Source organism: Maylandia zebra, linkage group LG3 (genome assembly GCF_041146795.1).
Source record: "Maylandia zebra isolate NMK-2024a linkage group LG3, Mzebra_GT3a, whole genome shotgun sequence".
Classification (NCBI taxonomy): Eukaryota; Metazoa; Chordata; class Actinopteri; order Cichliformes; family Cichlidae; genus Maylandia; species Maylandia zebra.
In genome coordinates this window covers 59,307,091-59,330,322 of record NC_135169.1, presented here as the reverse complement: position 1 = coordinate 59,330,322, position 23,232 = coordinate 59,307,091, and the positions used below count along the sequence as shown (strand labels likewise).

General features: G+C 43.3%; 1 pseudogene across 1 annotated transcript in view; it reads right to left on the bottom strand.

The window, feature by feature from the left end:
* LOC112433074 (NACHT, LRR and PYD domains-containing protein 12-like) overlaps positions 1-20,119 on the bottom strand; it is a 168,770-nt pseudogene extending 148,651 nt beyond the window's left edge. The window contains exons 1-9 of the transcript XR_013097101.1: positions 19,909-20,119; positions 19,726-19,824; positions 19,480-19,578; positions 18,615-18,716; positions 11,314-13,493; positions 9,627-9,803; positions 7,714-7,890; positions 5,757-5,762; positions 5,162-5,332 (exon numbers count right to left, since the gene is read on the bottom strand). The product of XR_013097101.1 is annotated as an NACHT, LRR and PYD domains-containing protein 12-like (transcript). The remainder of the gene's footprint in view (positions 1-5,161; positions 5,333-5,756; positions 5,763-7,713; positions 7,891-9,626; positions 9,804-11,313; positions 13,494-18,614; positions 18,717-19,479; positions 19,579-19,725; positions 19,825-19,908) is intronic.
* Between the last annotated feature and the right edge of the window lie 3,113 nt (positions 20,120-23,232).

The following is a 23,232-nucleotide window of genomic DNA, read 5'->3' as shown; positions in this document are numbered from 1 at the left end:
GATTAGTAAATCACTCCAACATGTTCTCAGGCAGAAGAAGCTGTCTTGTTATGAGGGAGAGAAGAAAAAGATTGAGGCACAGAAACTTGTTGAAAGAGAGATAAAGCAGCTAAAATCAGGTGTAAAAGTAAAGCAGAGGATGAGCTGAATAAAGGACACTCAAGGCTGGCTTGGAAAGGAATGAAGTCCATGGTGGGGATGCAGAACAAGGAGCAAAGATGAATGTGATGCTGAATCAGCAGAAGACTTGGACTCATTTGATTCCAGCTTTGATATCATTGATTTCAATGAAGAGCTTTGTGATTGTAGCAAAGGGCTGGTAGCGCTGAGAGTCCCACTGATGAGGTGTTTGTGTGGAAATCTCTTAGTGGGACCAAAGAGAGAAAAAGCCCTGGTCCTGATGCTGTGGGAGGGAAATGATTGAAGTGTGCTGTGAGGAACTGACTGGGAGATTTTCACACATTTTCCAGTCCTCCTTGGAACAACAGGAAGTTCCCAGCATATGGAAACAAAGGTTAAGTGTCCTATGGCACTCAGTGATGATGGTGCTGTGGCCCCACCACCTCCACCTCTTTGTAAAGGAACTAACTGTAATCTGAAGCTTCAAATGGAACTAAGACTTCCTCCACTAGGTGGCAGTGTCTGATGAGAAAGTGTTAGTGGAGCTGGCCTGGAGTCAGAAACAGGAAGATGCAGGATTTGGGCTGAAATGGGGGAAAGTGGTTGGCACTAGTGCCTTAAAGCAAGAAGGTTGTAGGTTGAAGCTTGTTGGCCTTTCTGTGGAGGTTGGATGTTCTCCCACAGTCCAATGAAATGCTGCTTAGGTTCATTGGTGCTTCTAAATTGGCTGTAGGTGTGGATGTGAGAGAGTGCTTCTCTGTCTCTCTCTGTTGGCCCTGTGATGGACTGCTCACCTGTGCAGGTGGACCACGCCTCTTGCCCTATGACAGCTAGGGCACAGGCTGCAGCCCTGTGAGCCTAAGCTGAATAAACAGTTAGCAAAAATGATCCATAGATGGCCTGAAATCCCCCAGTTAGCAGTTTGGTAGATAGCTATGACATGCTAATCCCATCCAGCAGCTGTATTCTACCTGTAAGCTGATCCCTGCTGAGCCAAAGCACTTTTTCATATACAAATTACAACCTTTAATAGAAACCTATTGGTCAGCATCTTATTAGCCTGCTGTTAGCTTCATTCCACAGAAAACTGAGAGAAACTAACAGAGTTGATAAAGAATAAAGAGAAATGTGCTGAATTACAGCCTTTGAAGTGCTTCAGATGATCTCTGTCCACTTCTGTCCACTCATTCATTCATGTAAGCTTTCTAATGCAGCTTTGATCTTCACAGTCTGCTTCATGAAACTCATTCTAACCCTGAATGTCAGAGTGTTCCTCCTTCTCTTTCCCATCATTCATGCTGGCAGTTGAGGAGATTTGGATGTTGGACTGTGTTTTGGATGATGTGTGTATGTTTGTGTTGGACTGCTGTCTGTAAAGCAAACGCACATTTTGCTTTGGATTTCAGTGTCAGACAGACTTTAAGGTGGAATGAAGAGTTGGAGAGTTTCACAGTGAATTATCCAGTGGAGGACTTTTCTTCTTCTTTGAAGGTTTGAAATGTGAACATTGTTCTGCTGCAGTCAATGGACTAAACCAGAGAAGAAGAAAACAGACTTTACCATGAAGATCCTCAGTGTGGATCAGTATAATATCAGCCTGATGTCTGCAGTTTAGTGTCAGCACAACTTTCACATCATATTCATCTCAGCACAACTAAAACATGCTGACTGACCTCAGAGTTTCAAGTCCACATCCTGGACTCTCCAGGAAACCACACAGATGCTTCACTCCTGAATCCTGCAGCTTGTAGTTGATGCTCAGGTCCAGCTGTCTCAGATGGGAGGGGTTGGACTTCAGTGCTGCTGCCAGATAATCACAGCTGATCTCTGACAAACCACAGAGACTCAATCTGTATAAAGAATGAAAGATGTAAGTTTATTAGACAAAGTGTGAGCTTGAAATCATTCAGTGTTTCATCATCTGTTCAGAGCTGAAGAAGGTTCAGAATGTAGAAGTTTAGAAAATGGAAACTCCAAACAGCTGACAGAGTTCATACGCCTTTGTCAGGGTCAAATTCAAGCAAGACCATGTGAAAATTAAAACACATCATCCTAGGTGAACTTAAACACCTTTGTTCCCCTTTTGTTAAGACATAGAAAAGTACACCACACAAAAATACTGCAAAAGGAAACGGTCGCCTTATATACATAGTGTATAAACTCAAAATGCACATTTCACTTCAAATTAAGATTAAGGCTTTGAACAGATCACATAGTTCAGTTCAACATATAAGACTTTAAGAATGCACAAGCATCTACTTAAAATCTATTTAATTTATCATCCATGATATTATTTTGTACAATTCCAATGTATTTTGTTCATCTCCCTTAAATAAACAGGCAGTCTTAAAGTATGAAATATTCATATACAAACACATATAAATGTGTGTACTGTCTCAGTGGCTGATAGTACCCCACAGGCCTCAGTGTGAGCTTGAAGACATTTATAATGTTTAAGTAGTTTAATGTGCAGGTGCTGACGATAAACACATTTTGAATGAAAGCCGGGGAACTTTGGTAGCACAGAAACAAGTGGCTATTCTTTGTGACTATATGGATCACTCACAATACCATTATTTCACACAAAGGCACCAAATTAATACTCAAAAAAGCTGCAGCAATACACACAAATATAAACAGTACTTGGTGACAACTTTGCTTTTAGCCTTTAACCCTTCTTGACTACTTTTGATGTGGCCTCTATATTTTACCTTTAAAAACAGTTTATCTTGCCAATCTGTTATTTTCTCATTTTGACCAACTGTATCAGCACAATTTATCTAAATTCAGACAAAATTTAAAATACAAGTAGAAAGTGATATTTTGACTGTAAAAACCACACACATGTTTAACGAATCATCTTCATAACTTGAAATGCAAATAGAGATTGTACATTTTTAAAAATACGCACACGTTTTGCAAACAACAAAGTTATATGGTACTATTTACCAAAAAATGCAGCCAAGGCTCAGACGTTTTTCATATAATCATTTCAAACTATTTACAGAACAATCAGGTGTCAAACAATAGTTTGTGTCACTCTAACACATATGAGAACAGCACAGGGATAAACCTGCAGGTCTGACAGCAGGTGTGTCACTCAGCGTTTACACTGCAATCTGCCTTTGTTGGCTTTAAGGCAGCAACTGTGACGATCACTAGTAGAACTGACACACAAAACAAAACAACAGCTACACACTAAATACACAAGACAACAAACTAACTTGAGACCAAACACGGTAAACGTCACAAATCTCTCACGTATCAAAACTCTCTCTCTCTTTCGCTCACTCGCTCTCTCTTGCCGGTCACTCCTAAAACTTCCCCCTTTTGCTAAACAACCAAATGTCATGTTTCCATATCATTTTTGATTGGTCGACATGGTACATTTTCCCACCTATAGGGCTTTGGAGCGTGATGTCACGGGAGATGGGCCATGCCCCCTTCCGCCATGACAGTAGGCCAGCCAAAGGATACCATTTCAGCTATGGATCGTACGTGTTGTGTTGTCGGTTGCAACGTTAGATCACACGATCGTGAAGGCAAGAAGCTGGATAACGGGCTCTCTTTTCATCGTTTTCCGTCCTGGAGGCAACGTGAGGGATCCCATGTATCCGATATTACTAAACAAAGACGTCAGGCTTGGATTGCAGCGGTGAGACGAGCGGATATCGAGTTCTCTGCAATCCCCAGCTTTTTGTTGGTTTGCTCACGGCATTTTCTTTCCAGTGAGTTCTAAATTAATTCATATCACTCTTGAAAGGCTTTTAGTGTTATTTTCAATGTGCTGAGGTCATAGATAATGAGATAAAACATGCTAATGTGTGATGCTGCAGAACCACATCATGTCGACTGAGTAGCTTATGATTTGGCATTATTGCAGGCAAACCAGCATATGAAATGGATGTAACAAATCCAGACTGGGCACCAACACTGCACATGGGGCATGACGACATACCTGTATCAGACTCGGACCGGCACTCAAGGCGTACGCAACGGAAGCGAAAAAGAGCACCCATCGGAGGTAAACAACCCCCCCCCTCTAAAAACATACTAAATTGCTATCACTGTACACTAATCCGCACATAACTTCCAGATGAATCACACACCTGTCATTGGAATATTGGTGTACATTTACCTTATGTCTAATTTTATCTTACAGGCTTTCGTTATGCAGCTGCAGAGTCTGAAGGTGTGCCCCGTGCAGAAGTGATTGATGAAGATCTGACAGAAGACCAACAGCAAAATCACAATGTCATGGAGGCAGTGGACAGCAGTTGTGTTGGACAAGTGGAGGTTGAGGTAGCAGCTGCAAATGTGGATATACTGAAGAAATGTAAACCTTTTAAAATGATGACAGATTACAAACTCTCAGCTGTGTCTGTAATCAAACCTCTGTAACTTTGCTTCACTTCAGCAGCATCAGCTCATGTTCACATGTTGATTCATGGTTTGCTTCAGTTTTTGATGGACTGCAGAATATTTTGAAGGTTATCTGCTATAAAAAGCCAGAACAGGAAAATCTGCTTCATGTGTTTCTGTTTGATCCTCAGTGACTTTGACACAAAGGCCTCTGCTGTGATGATCACACCTCTGATCAAGTCTCACAGTGTCAGCTTTGTTTTTATACATATGGATATGTGCTGATAAATGATCAGAATTATAATATTTCCCACTGTCTGCTGTGTGCCGTGACCTTTGACCTGCTAAAGACAGTCAGCTGTGGATTATTCATTGTTGTGTCTGATACTTAGAACTGTGAGGAAGAACACTACACAGTTAATCAGGGTCCCCTCTCTCTGAATCAGGGAAGGTGGGCAGGCCGCGTGTGGGCCGCGGGCCATACGTTGAGTCTCACTGTTTGAAATGTGAACATTGTTCTGCTGCAGTCAATGGACTAAACCAGAGAAGAAGAAAACAGACTTTACCATGAAGATCCTCAGTGTGGATCAGTATAATATCAGCCTGATGTCTGCAGTTTAGTGTCAGCACAACTTTCACATCATATTCATCTCAGCACAACTAAAACATGCTGACTGACCCCAGAGTTTCAAGTCCACATCCTGGACTCTCCAGGAAACCACACAGATGCTTCACTCCTGGATCCTGCAGCTTGTTGTTCCTGCTCAGCTCCAGCTCTCTCAGATGGGAGGGGTTGGACTTCAGTGCTGCTGCCAGATAATCACAGCTGATCTTTGACAAACCACAGTCCCTCAATCTGTATAAAGAATGAAAGATGTAAGTTTATTAGACAAAGTGTGAGCTTGAAATCATTCAGTGTTTCATCATCTGTTCAGAGCTGAAGAAGGTTCAGAATGTAGAAGTTTAGAAAATGGAAACTCCAAACAGCTGAAGCCAACAGGAAGCAGCTTCAAACAGGAAACTGTGCAGAGTTTCAGACTATATGTCCTGATGCAGCCAGTTGGATTTTGGAGATTTGAATCTCTGTTCTGTGACTAAGTCCTTGAATCATTTCTTCCAGTTGGTCCAACAAGACAGACTAAGTGTTGGACATGTGTTGTGGCTCCATTAGGGGAGCTTCTAAATGTGATGTGATGGCCCCTCTGGGTCTGTCAGGTCACAGCACTGAAGAGAGCTCAAACTGGGCACACAGTTGTTCCAGTTCCAGTCTGGACCAAAGACTCTATACTGGGACTGAGGGACTGCTTTGACTGCACCCACTGGGACTTTTTAAAGGCTCATGTTCTCACTTAGATCATCGATTTCTACTTACATTTATTTCTGGGAAAAATGGGGATTACTTTGGAAACAGGAAGTATTTTCCCCAATAAGCAGCCCTGGATTAGTAAATCACTCCAACATGTTCTCAGGCAGAAGAAGCTGTCTTGTTATGAGGGAGAGAAGAAAAAGATTGAGGCACAGAAACTTGTTGAAAGAGAGATAAAGCAGCTAAAATCAGGTGTAAAAGTAAAGCAGAGGATGAGCTGAATAAAGGACACTCAAGGCTGGCTTGGAAAGGAATGAAGTCCATGGTGGGGATGCAGAACAAGGAGCAAAGATGAATGTGATGCTGAATCAGCAGAAGACTTGGACTCATTTGATTCCAGCTTTGATATCATTGATTTCAATGAAGAGCTTTGTGATTGTAGCAAAGGGCTGGTAGCTCTGAGAGTCCCACTGATGAGGTGTTTGTGTGGAAATCTCTTAGTGGGACCAAAGAGAGAAAAAGCCCTGGTCCTGATGCTGTGGGAGGGAAATGATTGAAGTGTGCTGTGAGGAACTGACTGGGAGATTTTCACACATTTTCCAGTCCTCCTTGGAACAACAGGAAGTTCCCAGCATATGGAAACAAAGGTTAAGTGTCCTATGGCACTCAGTGATGATGGTGCTGTGGCCCCACCACCTCCACCTCTTTGTAAAGGAACTAACTGTAATCTGAAGCTTCAAATGGAACTAAGACTTCCTCCACTAGGTGGCAGTGTCTGATGAGAAAGTGTTAGTGGAGCTGGCCTGGAGTCAGAAACAGGAAGATGCAGGATTTGGGCTGAAATGGGGAAAGTGGTTCGCACTAGTGCCTTAAAGCAAGAAGGTTGTAGGTTGAAGCTTGTTGGCCTTTCTGTGGAGGTTGGATGTTCTCCCACAGTCCAATGAAATGCTGCTTAGGTTCATTGGTGCTTCTAAATTGGCTGTAGGTGTGGATGTGAGAGAGTGCTTCTCTGTCTCTCTCTGTTGGCCCTGTGATGGACTGCTCACCTGTGCAGGTGGACCACGCCTTTTGCCCTATGACAGCTAGGACACAGGCTGCAGCTCTGTGAGCCTAAGCTGAATAAACAGTTAGCAAAAATGATCCATAGATGGCCTGAAATCCCCCAGTTAGCAGTTTGGTAGATAGCTATGACATGCTAATCCCATCCAGCAGCTGTATTCTACCTGTAAGCTGATCCCTGCTGAGCCAAAGCACTTTTTCATATACAAATTACAACCTTTAATAGAAACCTATTGGTCAGCATCTTATTAGCCTGCTGTTAGCTTCATTCCACAGAAAACTGAGAGAAACTAACAGAGTTGATAAAGAATAAAGAGAAATGTGCTGATTTAAAGCCTTTGAAGTGCTTCAGATGATCTCTGTCCACTTCTGTCCACTCATTCATTCATGTAAGCTTTCTAATGCAGCTTTGATCTTCACAGTCTGCTTCATGAATCTCATTCTAACCCTGAATGTCAGAGTGTTCCTCCTTCTCTTTCCCGTCATTCATGCTGGCAGTGGAGGAGATTTGGATGTTGGACTGTGTTTTGGAGGATGTGTGTATGTTTGTGTTGGACTGCTGTCTGTAAAGCAAACGCACATTTTGCTTTGGATTTCAGTGTCAGACAGACTTTAAGGTGGAATGAAGAGTTGGAGAGTTTCACAGTGAATTATCCAGTGGAGGATTTTTCTTCTTCTTTGAAGGTTTGAAATGTGAACATTGTTCTGCTGCAGTCAATGGACTAAACCAGAGAAGAAGAAAACAGACTTTACCATGAAGATCCTCAGTGTGGATCAGTATAATATCAGCCTGATGTCTGCAGTTTAGTGTCAGCACAACTTTCACATCATATTCATCTCAGCACAACTAAAACATGCTGACTGACCTCAGAGTTTCAAGTCCACATCCTGGACTCTCCAGGAAACCACACAGATGCTTCACTCCTGAATCCTGCAGCTTGTTGTTGGAGCTCAGGTCCAGCTCTCTCAGATGGGAGGGGTTGGACTTCAGTGCTGCTGCCAGATAATCACAGCTGATCTCTGACAAACCACAGAGACTCAATCTGTATAAAGAATGAAAGATGTAAGTTTATTAGACAAAGTGTGAGCTTGAAATCATTCAGTGTTTCATCATCTGTTCAGAGCTGAAGAAGGTTCAGAATGTAGAAGTTTAGAAAATGGAAACTCCAAACAGCTGAAGCCAACAGGAAGCAGCTTCAAACAAACACAACAAGAGAAAAAACTCTGAATGTTTCACATTAAAGTCGTACATTTATCATAAAAACAGGACAAAGACTTGAAAAAGTCGTGTTTTTCCTTCCAGGAACCACAAGGCTTCACTTTTAAAGGTGAAGTGTGAAAGAAATGGACATATTTGAAGTCCAACACCTTTTTCCAGTCACATTATTAAAGCAGACAAACTACAAGCTCATTTTCATTCCAACAAGTCATCTTCTGACCTGGACTAACAACACTGGTCTCTATGTGCAGCTGGCTATGAGACCAGTGCTCAGGGAGCGTCTACAAAGTGCAACACTGAAAGAACATCACACACTCATTTGCTTCCATCATCCAACCTGAAGAGGAAACAGAGACGCCTCCCCTTCAAAGTAAAAGCTGCTCCTTTTGGACACAGTATCAAAGAAAGTCTACAGTATAACATAGAAAAGACAGAACAAAGTTTTGGTTGTTTTTAAATTGTGCAGAAATGAAACTACACTAAGCTCAATTATGTGACAGACATTTCATCCCATGTCAGTTTGGCCTCATCCTGGGCTGGATTATCCAGCACACACTCTGACCACAGGCCCAGGGGCCACGCACAGCTGGCTCCATCCAAGAGACAGGAAACAAACCAACACAATAATAAAAAGCACCATGTGATCTTCTTACATCTTCAAGACAAACATAGTAAAAACATGATATTTGTTTCCTGATAAAATGATGTGACAGGTAGAACAGAGTAAAGTGGTGGTGTTACAGCCTTTCTCCCCTCTGCTGCCGAGGCTGTTAGTCTCTCCCAAACTCAGCTACAGGACTTCCAAATGAATGAAAGCAGCAGAAGTGGCTTTACAAATGAAAGAGGAAGCGGAGAAGAAGAGGAGAGGGAGGCCACCCTGACCATCACTCCAGCTGAAAACATCACACTTCCATTAAAGTTGGTGAGGAAATGTTGAGCAGGATGAGCTGCTGGCTAATCTGGAGGCTGTAGCAGCAGCTCACAGTCACAGTGGATTTCCACTCATGAAAAAGCTCTGGCTGCTTCATTTCTCATCTCATATCAAAGACTTTAATGCTTCACTGAAGCTGTACTGTGATGCTTCCATATTCCAGTGAGGCCTCCATAATGATTTCAGCTGTTCTGTACACACACTGTGTGCCCTGTATGGCTCAAAGTCTCTGCAGCCTGTTTTTATCTGCTATCATCAGATCTTCATCATCCTCATTCACATCCCTCACACACTCTACAGCCTCATCAGCACCGACTTCATCTTCACTGACTGATGGAGCACAACATGAACCTGTGGAGGCTGAAACACTGTCCTGTCAAACATCTCCCCGTCACCACTCCACTTCTGTCAGCCTTTAAATGAACCCTGCTCAAGTCTGTCACTTCTGTTTGGAGCCAAAAGGAAAAACTGTTGTTCAGTCGTTTGGAAAGACAACATTTCTGAAAGCACTCAAACTTCTTCACATTTGTCTTCAGACACATCCTGAACATTTAGGAACTAAAGAAAGTTTCAAACATCAAAGACCTGAAATATAGAAAAACAACAACAGCCGCAGTCAGTGAACTCACCTCAGAGTCTCCAGTCGACGGTTTGGACTCTCCAGTCCAGCACACAGAAGCTTCACACCTGAATCCTGGAGGCCATCATTTCTACTCATGTCCAGCTGTGTCAGATGGGAGGGGTTGGACTTCAGAGCTGAGGCCACAACTTCACAGTGAGACTCTGAGAGTCCACAGTGAGTCAGTCTGTGATGATAGAAAATATAAAATGTGTTATTATAAAAGCAGAAAATCTGCATTATAAACACAGACTGAATGTATATGAAGACAAAACAGAGTGAGGTCATAATCTGATGAATCTGCTCTTCACATCTGTGCTTCAGCTCCTCTTACTGTGTTTGACATGACACAACGATTGAGTCTCTCTCAGACCTGCAGACTTTTAATGAGAATCTTTGTTTGGCTTTAATCTGCAGATGAAGGAGGAAGATGGTGTCACATTTAGGCTTCCATAATGTCCACAGTCTGTCACTGAGATCTGATCCAGAGTCAGAGTGAAGACACACATTTGGACTGTTTCCTGTTTTGACTCCAGAACATTTTGAATGAGTTCAGCTCAGTGAAGAGTTCCAGCTGGAAAGATGATCTCTGTTTGCTACCTGCTGTCAGGTACGACTGTTCACGTCCACACGCAGGAAAAACCTGCTGACTGTTACCAAACGGAGCAGAAATCTCATCACTGGACAATAATGATGAATGAACTCAGAGCTGCTGATATCAGATCTGATTTCAGGGGAACTAAACACAGAAATGATTGGCTCATTTTAGCTTTCTGAGCCATTATCTGCTGCTGTGTCGCTAGTTGGCAGAAAATGATTTGTATTCCTGTTCAGGGCTTCAGTGTTTATGAGTCCAGATCCAGGTGACAGCAAGTCAAAATGATGTTACCTGTCTGTGTCCAGCAGCAGCCTGTATTCACTTTGAATATTGTTATAACCTGACATGGATCAGTTTGTCTTTGATTGGTTTGTAAATGTCACTGTTTCCATTGGACCTGAGTGACGTACAAAGACAGAGAGGGAGAGAAAGGAGAGAGAGGATGGAGACAGCAAAGAGAGAGCAAACACAAACAGGTGAGAGTGGACAGGTGACCAAGGTCAGCAACCAATCAGAGAGCTTCTGTTTGACCCACAGTCACTGATGATGACTGCACATAACCAAGCAGTGTGTTACTCTGATATCAAATATGGATCCTGCTCTTATAATAATGATCATCAGATGATATTATTGTGTTATTTTGTAGCTGAATACGATGTTTGTGTGATTATCAGTGAAAGAAGCAGTGAGGAGGATGGAGAGAGAGAGAGGACAGAGGGTGAAGTTAGAAACACTAAAAGGATTTTTCATGGATTTCATGGATGATTTGAGTGATTTCCAGCAGGACACTTAAACATGTCAGTGGACGTCCTAAAGAACATATTCACTGATATGAAACGTGTCATTGAACAGGATTAATATCAGTGGAAACATGGTGGACACAGCTGTGACTGCATGGATGTGACACACTTCAAATCTGTTCTCCACTCTTGGATTTGGGATCCATGGAGCTGCTGCTGAGTCTGTACAATAAAGGAATGGTGTGGAAGGTTGCAGCGTACGGACACAAACACTTTGTGGTTACAATCTGATTTTATTTTCAACATTAAACTACTAACCTACACTGATCAATGATGTTAATGATCACATCTGGACTCACCCAGCCTTTCTGCAGTTCCTCACAGCTGGAATCAGTCTCTGTCGTCCCCACTCTGATGTGTTGTACTTCTGCAGGTCCAACTCATCCAGAACCTCCTCTGACATGTGCAGCATGAAGGCCAGAGCTGAGCACTGGATCTCAGAGAGTTCCTTCTTTGATCTGTTCTCTGACTTCAGGAACTCTTGGATCTCCTGAAATAATGAGAGGTCGTTCATCTCCATCAGACAGTGGAAGATGTTGATGCTTCTGTCAGGAGAGATTTCATCACTGTTCATCTTCTTCAGGTTGTTGATGACTCTCTGGATGGTTCCTGGACTGATCTCTGTCTGACCCAGCAGACCTACTAAGAGTCTCTGGTTGGACTCCAGACAGAGGCCATGAAGGAAGCGAACAAACAGGTCCAGGTGGCCATTTTTACTCTGGAGGGATTTCTCCATGGCTCTGCTCAGAAATACATCAAGTGATTGGGGATCTTTGTCATCAAAAAAACTGAAAATCATCTTGGTGAAAGATTCTGATTTTAGAAACATCTTCAGCACCTTTGTCTTCCTGTTGGTGTGACAGTGGAACATGTAGACAGCAGCCAGAAACTCCTGAATGCTCAGATGAACAAAGCAGTAGACTGGTTTCTGGAAGATCACACACTCTCTTTTGAAGATCTCTGTACAAACTCCAGAGTACACCGAGGCCTCTGTCACATCCAGACCACACTGCTCCAGGTCTTCTTGGTAGAACATGATGTTTCCTTTCTCCAGATGTTCAAACGCCAGCCTCCCCAGCTTCAGAAGAACTTCCCTGTCAGCCTCCGTCAGCTCCTGTGGACTCGTCTCATGTCCCTCATGGTACTTGTTCTTCTTCCTCTTTGTCTGAACCAGCAGGAAGTGTGAGTACATGTCAGTCAGGGTCTTGGGCAGCTCTCCTCTCTGCTCTGTAGTCAACATGTGCTCCAGAACTGTAGCAGTGATCCAGCAGAAGACTGGGATACTACACATGATGTGGAGGCTCCTGGATGTCTTCATGTGGGAGATGATTCTGCTGGACAGCTCTTCATCACTGAATCTCCTCCTGAAGTACTCCTCCTTCTGGGCGTCAGTGAAGCCTCGTACTTCTGTTAGCCTGTCAACACATGTAGGAGGGATCTGATTGGCTGCTGCGGGTCGGGAAGTTATCCAGACGAGAGCCGAGGGAAGCAGATTCCCCTGGATGAGGTTTGTCAGCAGCTGGCTGACTGATGACTTCTGTGTGACATCAGACAGCAGCTTCCTGTTGGTGAAATCCAATGAAAGTCTGCTTTCATCCAGGCCGTCAAAGATGAACAAAAGCTGAGAGACAGCCAGCTTCTCTGCTGTGACCTTCTGTAATGTTGGATGGAAAACATGGAGCAGCTCCAGAAGACTGTACTGCTCATCTCTGATCAGGTTCAGCTCCCTGAATGAAAGCAGAACCACCACACTGACATGTTGGTTCTCCAAGCCCTCTGCCCAGTCCAGAGTGAACTTCTGCACTGAGAAGGTTTTTCCAACACCAGCCACGCCGTTGGTCAGAACCACTCTGATGGGTCTCTGTTGGTCAGGTAAGGCTTTAAAGATGTCCTGGCACCTGATTGGAGCGTCATGGAGGGCGTCCATCTTGGAAGCTGTCTCCAGCTGCCTCACCTCATGTTGGGTATGAACCTCTTCACTCTGTCCCTCTGTGATGTAGAGCTCAGTGTAGATGGTGTTGAGGAGGGTTCTACTTCCTGTTTCATCACTTCCTTCAGTCACACGTTCACATCTCCTCCTCAGACTGGTCTTATGTTCATCTAAAACCTCCTGCAGACCAACATCTGCTGAAAGAAAGAAAAACAATGAGACTAAAGAGAAAGAAAACTCTTCAATGTCTGAACAACACAAGAAGTCCAGTTTTCAGAAATGAGTCCATCAGCAGACAGATGTTCAGTCTTACTTTGTACACAGCTGCTCTGACTGGCTGTCTGCAGTCCAGCTCTGCTTCTGGATCTTTCTCCACACTGGGGACAGGAGGAGTCTCCCGATGAAGCAGACTGGTCCCAGTATGAGGAGATGCACTGTCTGCAGAACCAGTGTCCACAGCTGGTAGAGACTGGATCCTTCAGGACGTCCTGACACAAAGCACAGCAGGACAGCTGCTCCTCATCACAAACACCACTCCTCTTCCTCTCTCTGTGAACACATTTCTTTATCACTAAAACATTTACTGTCAGTGAAAAACATCCAGATGTGACCAAACTGCAGTTCCTCACAGTTCCTTTGATTTCATCAACACTAATGAGCTGCTCTTCCTGTCTGCCTGTCTCATTAAACACTGAGTGATGAATACAAACTCAACACTTCCTGCAGACTTCCTGACTTCACAATAAAAGCTTTCCATCAGAGAGACAGTTATGACTTTCACTGTTTTACAGCCGCTGTGTGCAGATTATCTGGGTCAGTTCACTCTGAAGCAGCTTAGAAGTGTCTGTGTAGAGCCGTGGTCTGACACACAGAGACTTCTGATTTTCTCTATTTAAACAAACATGATGAAGATGAGCAGGTTTCTCTTCTAGTATAAACTCTGTGTCTCTCTGGCTGGCTCATGATGGCTTTTTTAGGTTTTATGTTTTGCTCTCTCCTGCTAGCGTTTTGCCTGCCTGGGTGGAGATTGTAATGGCCTCTCGCTCTTGGTCCACACAGTTATGATGATTACACCACCTGTTGCTGATTCACCTGGGCTTACCGGTAACCATTTAACGCTGCGGCATGGAGCAGTTTGTCGCTGGGACATTGACCCTCCTGTGTTCATGATCTCAGCTCCTTGCTAAGAAATCTCTCTTTTAATTCACCAGTTGGGTTAACTTTGTGTATACTTTGAGTAAATATTTCCCCGGACCTGGTTACAGACGCTTACCTGTGACTCCCGTGTGTGGCTGTGTGAGTGGAGAGCAGGACAAGAGTGACTGAAGAGGAGTGAGTGTGGACTCCCTTCCCTCTTTTCCCTGGAGCCCTGGACCCCCTCCCCAACTCACTGTACATATATAGAGCACTGTGGTTCACCCCTTTGGTAAATAAACTGTCACCTTTTTGTTTGTCAGAACTCAGTCTGTGCTTGAGTTCCTCTGTTAGCCATGACATTTTGTTGGTTCTCTCTCTTCAGGTCCCTGTAAGTGTTTGATCTAAAACATTATATTTATTCTGCTTTGATTGTTTTGTGTGCTGAGGGACATTGTTGCACGATCCACTTTTTCTTATCACTCAAATATCCTGATACTTTCAGAAAGTTGGAGAGCTCTCCTGGCTTGCTTAGTCTTTGCTCTGTACTGCAGTACTTGCACTGGTTTCACTGGACAAGTCTGCATGTGAATCTACAACTGATCTGACATTGTGGCACAAACACAGTAAACAAACACTACGAGCACCTTGTTTCATGTGCAGTGGCTTTCTTCTCATTCTGTTACTCAACACTGTATGAAAAGCCTCTCACTGCCAGCTTCCTTCCAGCCCCACGACAACAAGACCAACTCACATCTTCACAACACCAAGAATTTTTCCCCTTTTCTTTGGAGAAACTGAGAAGCCAATAGGATTGTAGCTCAAACTTGCCCACAGTCCTGCTTCATCACTGCTCACTCCTACCTGTGTTGGTGCTCAGTGGACAGTCATTAGGGTTGCCAACTCCCTGAAAAATAAATAAGGGACACCTCGTGGCCAGGGCCGGGCAACCTAGTTGTCTTCACCCTTCCCAGTGTGGTAGCTCTTTTTTGTGTGTGTGAAATTATTTTTTAACCATTTGACTTGAATTTGATTTAAGCAGATGCATATTCTTTGTGATATGACCATATGGGAAACAAATGATCATTTAGCCATTTATTTTTAGCTCAAAATGACAACATTAACACAGTAAAACAGGTCTCTTTCTTAAACAGAAGCCTGTCATGCTTAACTTTTGAGAATAAAAGTAAATCTTTCTTTAAAAGAACTCTGTCCTGCTTAACTTAAAATTATATAAATTAATAGAAAGCAATAGAACGAAAAATATTCTTGTAACAGTGCACATATAGTGCATTTAGTGCAATTGGCTTCAGCTGAGGTATTATTTCAGCTTTTCTAAAGCTAATCAGCTGCTCCTGTTTGTAAACCCTCTTGTTCCCATGATTACGCATCATAACTCATCATCATTATTCATCTATGTATTACTTTTATGTATTAGTCATCTATTTGTTGTAATCATCTATCCTTGCAGTTGTTTATTACACAAAATAAATTATATTATCACACTTCTGGCCACATAGCGCTGATATTCACTGCACATGCCCATATTAACCTTAACCAGAGGGTTTAAAAAACAAACCAGTGTCTACATACCATATCTGCTTCTGCCGTGGCCTGGTGGACAACAAATTGGTTAAGGGTTCCCCGAGCTTTCACGCCCCTCATGTTCTTCATGTGCCCACCATTAGAAGCATGCCTATGGAAAAAGTGCGCCGGCACACAGTGCAGTGCGCTTTATAGGTGTTATCGTGCACTTTTCCAGCCAGGTGTTTTCCTTTTCCCATTCCTCCCTGTACTTTTGCAGCCTTTTTTTCTTTCTCTGAGCGAACAAACATTGCTGCTCTGATGCTGGGCTCACACTGTGCGATTTTTGGCCCATTTTGAGATGATTTTTGAGTCATGCGACCGATTTGGCGATCGGCCCAATTTTGGCCTTCATCGTGCATCGTGTAGTATACGTGGGGTAACGAGAAGCGATTAACACCTCACGACCAGCTCCCGATCATCAATCGCTCGTGAGTGTGTCACCACAGCCGTTCACACTGCTCACGCGCAAACACGTAAACGTTGGTGAAAAAGACGGAGCAGCACGGCTGTGCAGCGTGTGATCTGGACACAAGTGATGGAGGCACAACTGTAGAACTTTGGAAAGCTCATCAGAGCCTTTTCGATGTGGCATCACAAAATTATCACGACCACAACAACCGTGAAAATAGTTGGATTTACATGCTGCTCAATCACAGCTGCCTGATCAATGTTTTTCATTAGCAATTTAGCAAAGTTGATGGTGGTGGTTTGTGTGTCTGTGTGAGTGAAAGACAGAGAGAGCGACAGATTTTCTGTTATAACCTTCATTTTATGGAGGCACAGTGTGAGCACTCAGGTCGCATCAGAGCATCGGGCGGTATAGTGTGAGACCTGCATCGTGACCTACCAACTGCGAGTCAATCGTGCACAGCTTTAGGTGTACTGTCGTCCGAGACTTGCACCGCAGTGTCAGCGTTTGTTTCCCTGTTGGCCATGCTTCTTGTTGTGGTCATCTGTTGTCTTCCGGTATTTTCTCCGCAAGCGACCTTTCCTCGACCAATGAGATGAGCGGTAATCTGAATTGTCATAAGTGTGCTGTCAGCTCATTGGTCACAAAGCAGGAGAGGGGCTGGGAATTATGTTTTCAAACAAAGCGTTAATTCCATAAACATTTATAGACCACTTTTGATTCTCACTGTATTACGGGACAAAGTGCGTCCCTTATTAGCTCAATATGGGACAAAGTGCGTCCCTTATTAGCTCAATACAGGACGTGTGCTTTTGTTTCTAAATACGGGACGATTCCGTTTTTTAAGGGACGGTTGGCAACCCTAACAGTCATAGCCTGCTGCTAGCATGAATGCTAAACGTACTGCTGTGGATGATCAGCAGAAAAAGATGTGGTCAGTTTGACTGTTTGCTGTATTTAAAGTGTTTTTCTCAGTTCGTCTGTATTCAAAGTGCATTCGGGGCTTTAGCTGACAGCTCTTTGTGCTAACAAACTAAACTGTCTTAGTTTAAGCCAACAGACTTTACCAAACACAAAGCCTGCTGTTGCCTCCATGGGTTAGCTTGTGTGACTGGTGTTTGCACCAATGAAATCTAAATCACACTAATGTGTCCTCCAAGGTGTTTGGTGGGAGCACTGAGTGAAACATAAGAGCTCTGGTTAAGCCTCATCAGCTGGATAGGCTGTCCACCCTAGTCCAGGCTTTAACTCAAATCTCTGACTGGCTTTCTAACAGCTACCTTGTTAGAACAAGACAGAGACCATGATCATAGCTCCTCCTGATCTATATTCTAAAATCAGTCAAGTTGTTGCCCCTTTCTGTTCTTCTGCTGAGCCAAATATTCGAAATCTTGGAATAATATTTGACTCTTCTTTGGGCCTTGACTCACATGTAAAGTCTCTGTCTCGTTCCTGTTTCTTTCATTTAAGGAATATTTCTAAACTGCGACATATGGTCTCCTTAGCTGAACTGGAAAAAATTGTCCATGGATTTGTGTCATTGCGTTTAGATTATTGTAATTCCCTGTTTACCAGCTTGGATAAATCATCTCTTTCTCGCCTCCAAGCTGTACAAAACGCAGCAGCCAGACTACTAACTCGCTCTACCCAGCGAGCTCACATCACTCCTATTTTATGTTCTTTACATTGGCTCCCAATAGATTTTAGAATTCGTTTTAAATGATTGTTTTAACGTACAGAGCACTAAATGGCCCCAGATTATTTATCCAAGCTTCTCACTAAATACACTGCTGCTCGCTGTCTCCGCTCACAGACTCAGAGTTTGTTGGTTGCTCCCAGAACACGTGTGAAGACGAAAGGGGGCGGAGCCTTTCAGTCTGTGGCACCAAGGCTGTGGAACAGTCTACCTCTACAACTACGTTTGGTTGACTCTGTGGGATCCTTTAAAAAACAGTTAAAAACTTTACTGTTTAAACAAGCTTTCTGTTGACCAATGCTGTTTACATTGTTATATTTTTAATTTACATTTAAACTCTATATTGTGTATATTGTGCATTTTGCTATTTATCATACTGTTTATTTTAATCTCTGTGTGCAGCACTTTGTGACTACCTGTCTATGAAAAGCGCTTAATAAATAAACTTTACTTACTTACTTACTAAAATAACAAACAGGGCTGTGAGAGCAACTGAAGTGATAAAAATACTGTTTGAAGATAAAAAACACTTTGATGTTCTCTCGTCACCTAACAAAGTCCAAACCCTGTGAACTATTTTAGCTTTAATAACTGTGGATTCAGGTATCCTGAACCCATCTTTGGACATTTGTAATTAAATATTTTAAAACTCCATCAGAGACTCCTGATGTGGCTGTTTGGAGAAGGAAAAGAGGGACAAAGTGGAGCGTCGAGCTGAGGCTTCATTCACTGCAAACCTACAGTTGTGTTTCCTTATTTCTGCTGTTTGCATGTTCACAGCTGAAATAAAGCTGCCTCTTTGGGAAAACACAAACATGTAAAGGAGTCATCACAGGTCTCTGACCTCATTGGTCCAGGTTCAGCACTGAAGTTTGGAGGTTGACGTTTGGACCCATCACTCCTCACAGACGGACAGCTGGATCCTGCAGACTGTGACCTCTGACCTCTGCAGACACAAACATGTTTTATTCAATGATCAATTCTCTGATAAAGTGATTGAAGCAGCTGTGGTCACACAGACTGCAGATAATGCAGCTGTTTCCTGTCAGTAACAGTCCTCTTAGATTAGAGTTCAGCTTTTTACAGGAAAACAAATGTCCCTGAATGCAACAGTGAGACACAGTCTGCCTGTGTGGCTGTGATAGCTGCCGTTAGGAGCGCTCATGTGTTTGCAGTTAGACGAGGAGATGTTACCATCATGGACACGTTAACAAATCCTGCAGCATCACGTGGCACAAACACTTTGTGTTCCTGTCATCTGCAAGCAACAGGAAGTTCATTAATAAAGGCGGGATGGAGACGCGACTGTGATGGTTCTCCTTCATCCAGCTGTTACACACATCTGGGCTCACACGACGAGCCTTTGTCTAATACAGCAGCTGCTCTCTGAACACTTTTCTGAAGAGGAGCTGCACAAACCTTTGTTTGCTTTCTAGAGCAGCGTATCAAAGTCAAACTACCCACTGCTAGCAGCTGTTTCTATCATAGTTTAGGATCCAGATGTGTGAGGTCTAAATTTACACCTCTGATTAAAATACATAGTTAAAAACAGCCAATTGAGTCCAAATGTGTCTTAAACCAGATAAACTGACAGTTACAGCTGAGCCTGTGTGTCCTTGGAGACACTGCTCTGCTACAGAGATGCATTTTAGAAACCAGGAAACATCAAAATCATTTAAATCAGAGAGTTCTTGTTACTAACAGCTCACCTCTCTGCAGCAGACACAGGCTGGGATTTAAAACCAATGAATCGATGATTGGACCAGTCACTCTTTAAGGACACAGAGCTGGATGGTTTCTGATTGACGCTAAAAATATGTGAACATGTGTCACATCCAATGTGACCAATACATTACATAAAAAGTATAAACTATGTAAATAGTTTATTATTTAAATCGTTAAATAGTAAAAAGCTGATTAAAATTTCAAACATTTTAATACTGACATGAACTTACTTTTTGTCAGATGACTTTTTTTGCCCTAAATTACGAAAGAAATGCTTCACCCGTTTGCTCTTAGAGGACACACTTCTGGGTGGAGGTCCAGGCGGGTTCCTGTGAATAATGATGCAGCAGTGATGTGAGTGCTGAGCTGTGACATGGAGAAGAGTCATGGACAGTTAGAGATGGTCATCTCACCTCTGAGCTTTGGTCTGGCTCTCATGTTCCCCACACAGAGTGCTTTTAGAGGGAGGGACTCCCTCCTCTCTGTCCTCACACTGATCCATGCTGCTCAATTCACATCAGCTCACACACACTTTCTACCTTCACCTGCAGAGGAAACACAAATCATTCATGTGCACATCAACTGAGAGCTGCAGAGGTCGTGTCTGATGTGTTGGACTAACATCCATCTGAGACGCAGCTTTCATCAGTTCACTACAAAAAGTGTCAAAGAGCCGAGTTCAGCCTCCAAATCCTCCATTACTGTAGTCCTACAAAGCAGCAGGTCAAACATGGCTGCAGAGAGCAGCTTTATGTCAGTAACCATGTCCAGGACCGAGCTGACTGCTTACAGAGTTCATACTCTAACTGCTAGCTGCTCTGCTAGCTAAGCTAACTCAGTAACAGTGACTCTGACAGCAGTTACTGTGGAACAGCGGCCGAGCTCAGGACACATTCAGTGTGTTTAGTCTGAGTCCTGGACTCTGATTCAATGGATTCAATCCAGCTCAGAGTTTCATGTCTTCATCAGAATAAAATACATGTACTAATATAACAGAAGTAATGCTCTGAATGCAGGACTGTAATGGAGGATAAATAAGGTTTTTACAGCCTGAAAGAAACATTCAGTTCATATATTTGTAGACAGTGAAGCAGTTTTTAATACTGCAGCTGTTTCCTTCACCTGTGTGTGTGTGTGTGAGCCACACCTTCATGTGCTGCTGTAGAAATATGTGGTCTGACTGCTCAGACTGAGTCTAGGAGGAAAGTTCACACGCTGGAGAAAGTTTTGTTCCTAACTTTGTCAGAGTTCGGCTCCAAAGACAAAGAAGACGGAGCTCACAGTCTGTAGATGGTCCTCAGTGTGTGTGTGAAGCACACAGGAGTGTGTTTATGTCAGCAAATCAGTGTGTGAAGAGTCTGAGGGAGTGTGTGAATGAGACTAAACACTGAAACCAACAGTCCAAGAAAAGCGTCTGGATTTCTTTAAGTTTAACTTAAAGAATGAAGTCAGTGTACAGCGTGGAATTATTTTATGTCATAAGAAGAAACATATTCATGTTAACACTCACCTGCCTCAGCTCCACCTTCCTCCTCCTGCTGCTCTGAACGGAGGCTCAATACTTTCACTTTCACTGCACCTCCCTAAACACAGAGGATGCTGGGACTTGTAGTTGTTTCCTTCCGGTGTGGTCTTCCTCTTTGTTTGTTTGTGTTTGTGTTCAAGTTATTTCGATCATGTAAACATCAACAAAACACGTGAAGCCACACAGAGTTTGTATGTCGAGGTGGGTAGGAGGGTTTGAGGGTTTGGGGAGGGGTCAGAGGGAAGAGGTCTCTCAGTCTGGACAATCCACATTGATGGCATTGCATCTTTCAGCGTGTTTGTGGGTCAATTTGGATGCTCCAGGTGTGAGAGCAGCCACTCAGCCTCTGCTGCAGATGTGTGTCACAAGTTCATCTAGTAGTAGGCTATGGCACTTGGCCACAGGTGGCAGCAGTGGACTGGTATTAAAACCCGATTCTTTGATCCCCATGATAGAACAGAGAAAACCCGACTCATAGTGGTCAAAACATTTATAATTCTTTATTCAATCATCTTCCGGAAGAGATCAGATGGGCCCAATGGCAGTTGTAGGATCTCTAACATTAGAAGCTAAAAATGTGTCTCATATAGGTGTTATTTTGGTACTTTACACGTCACACAGTTTCAACAACTCCTTATATGGTACAAGTTTGTTTTTTCTATCTGGCTTCCTGTATTTATTAATATGCTTGTATATTTCTACACTAACTTCCTGTTTTTCAGTCTGGCTGAGCACTTAGTTTGTGAGTCAAAAGTGGCCTTGCTTTACAAACCTTCATTATTAAAGTACATAAAACAATATAATTAGAAAATAAGCACTAAGAATATATTAATTACATGACAGTTCTTCCCTTTTCGTGTTTCCTAAGAAACACGACATAATTCCTAATTTATCCCATTAAGTTTACCTGCATGTTAAAAGGCTAAAATATAACAAAAGAGATTATGCTAAACAAAATGAAACCTTTCAATTGCCCATCCCTATCTGTCCCCTCAACGGGTTTTATGTTTTCAATGTTTCATTATTATTTTGTCATAATTACTTCTATCCACAACAAATAAATAAAGCTCTAAGACAGCACCTGTGAAATGTGAAATGTCCTAAATCTACTTCCTACACCCCCTTTTTTTACCCAGAATCCCAATTTAAACCCACTTCTGACTTCCCTCAGTGCTCACTGTAAACTGCAGATACAATCAGTTATATATATATATATATATATATATATATATATATATATATATATATATATATATATATATATTTATAAAAAAAAACCAGCACGCCCCTGCGGGCGGTTTATCCTTCAAGCTCGGGTCCTCTACCAGAGGCCTGGGAGCTTGAGGGTCCTGCGCACACACATATAAAAAAAAAACACCCAGCGCGCCCCTGCGGGCGGTTTATCCTTCAAGCTCGGGTCCTCTACCAGAGGCCTGGGAGCTTGAGGGTCCTGCGCAGTATCTTAGCTGTTCCCAGGACTGCGCTCTTCTGGACAGAGATCTCCGATGTTATTCCCGGGATCTGCTGGAGCCACTCGCCTAGCTTGGGAGTCACCGCACCTAGTGCTCCGATTACCATGGGGACCACCGTTACCTTCACCCTCCACATCCTCTCGAGCTCTTCTCTGAGCCCTTGGTATTTCTCCAGCTTCTCGTGTTCCTTCTTCCTGATATTGCTGTCATTCGGAACTGCTACATCGATCACTACGGCCGTCTTCTTCTGTTTGTCTACCACCACTATGTCCGGTTGGTTAGCCACCACCATTTTGTCCGTCTGTATCTGGAAGTCCCACAGGATCTTAGCTCGGTCATTCTCCACCACCCTTGGGGGCATCTCCCATTTTGACCTCGGGACTTCTAGGTTATACTCAGCACAGATGTTCCTGTACACTATGCCGGCCACTTGGTTATGGCATTCCATGTATGCCTTGCCTGCTAGCATCTTGCACCCTGCTGTTATGTGCTGGATTGTCTCTGGGGCATCTTTACACAGCCTGCACCTGGGGTCTTGCCTGGTGTGATAGACCCCAGCCTCTATGGATCTTGTACTCAGAGCTTGTTCTTGTGCTGCCATGATTAGTGCCTCTGTGCTGTCTTTCAGTCCAGCTTTGTCCAGCCACTGGTAGGATTTCTGGATATCAGCCACCTCCTCTATCTGCCGGTGGTACATACCGTGCAGGGGCCTGTCCTTCCATGATGGTTCCTTGTCTCCC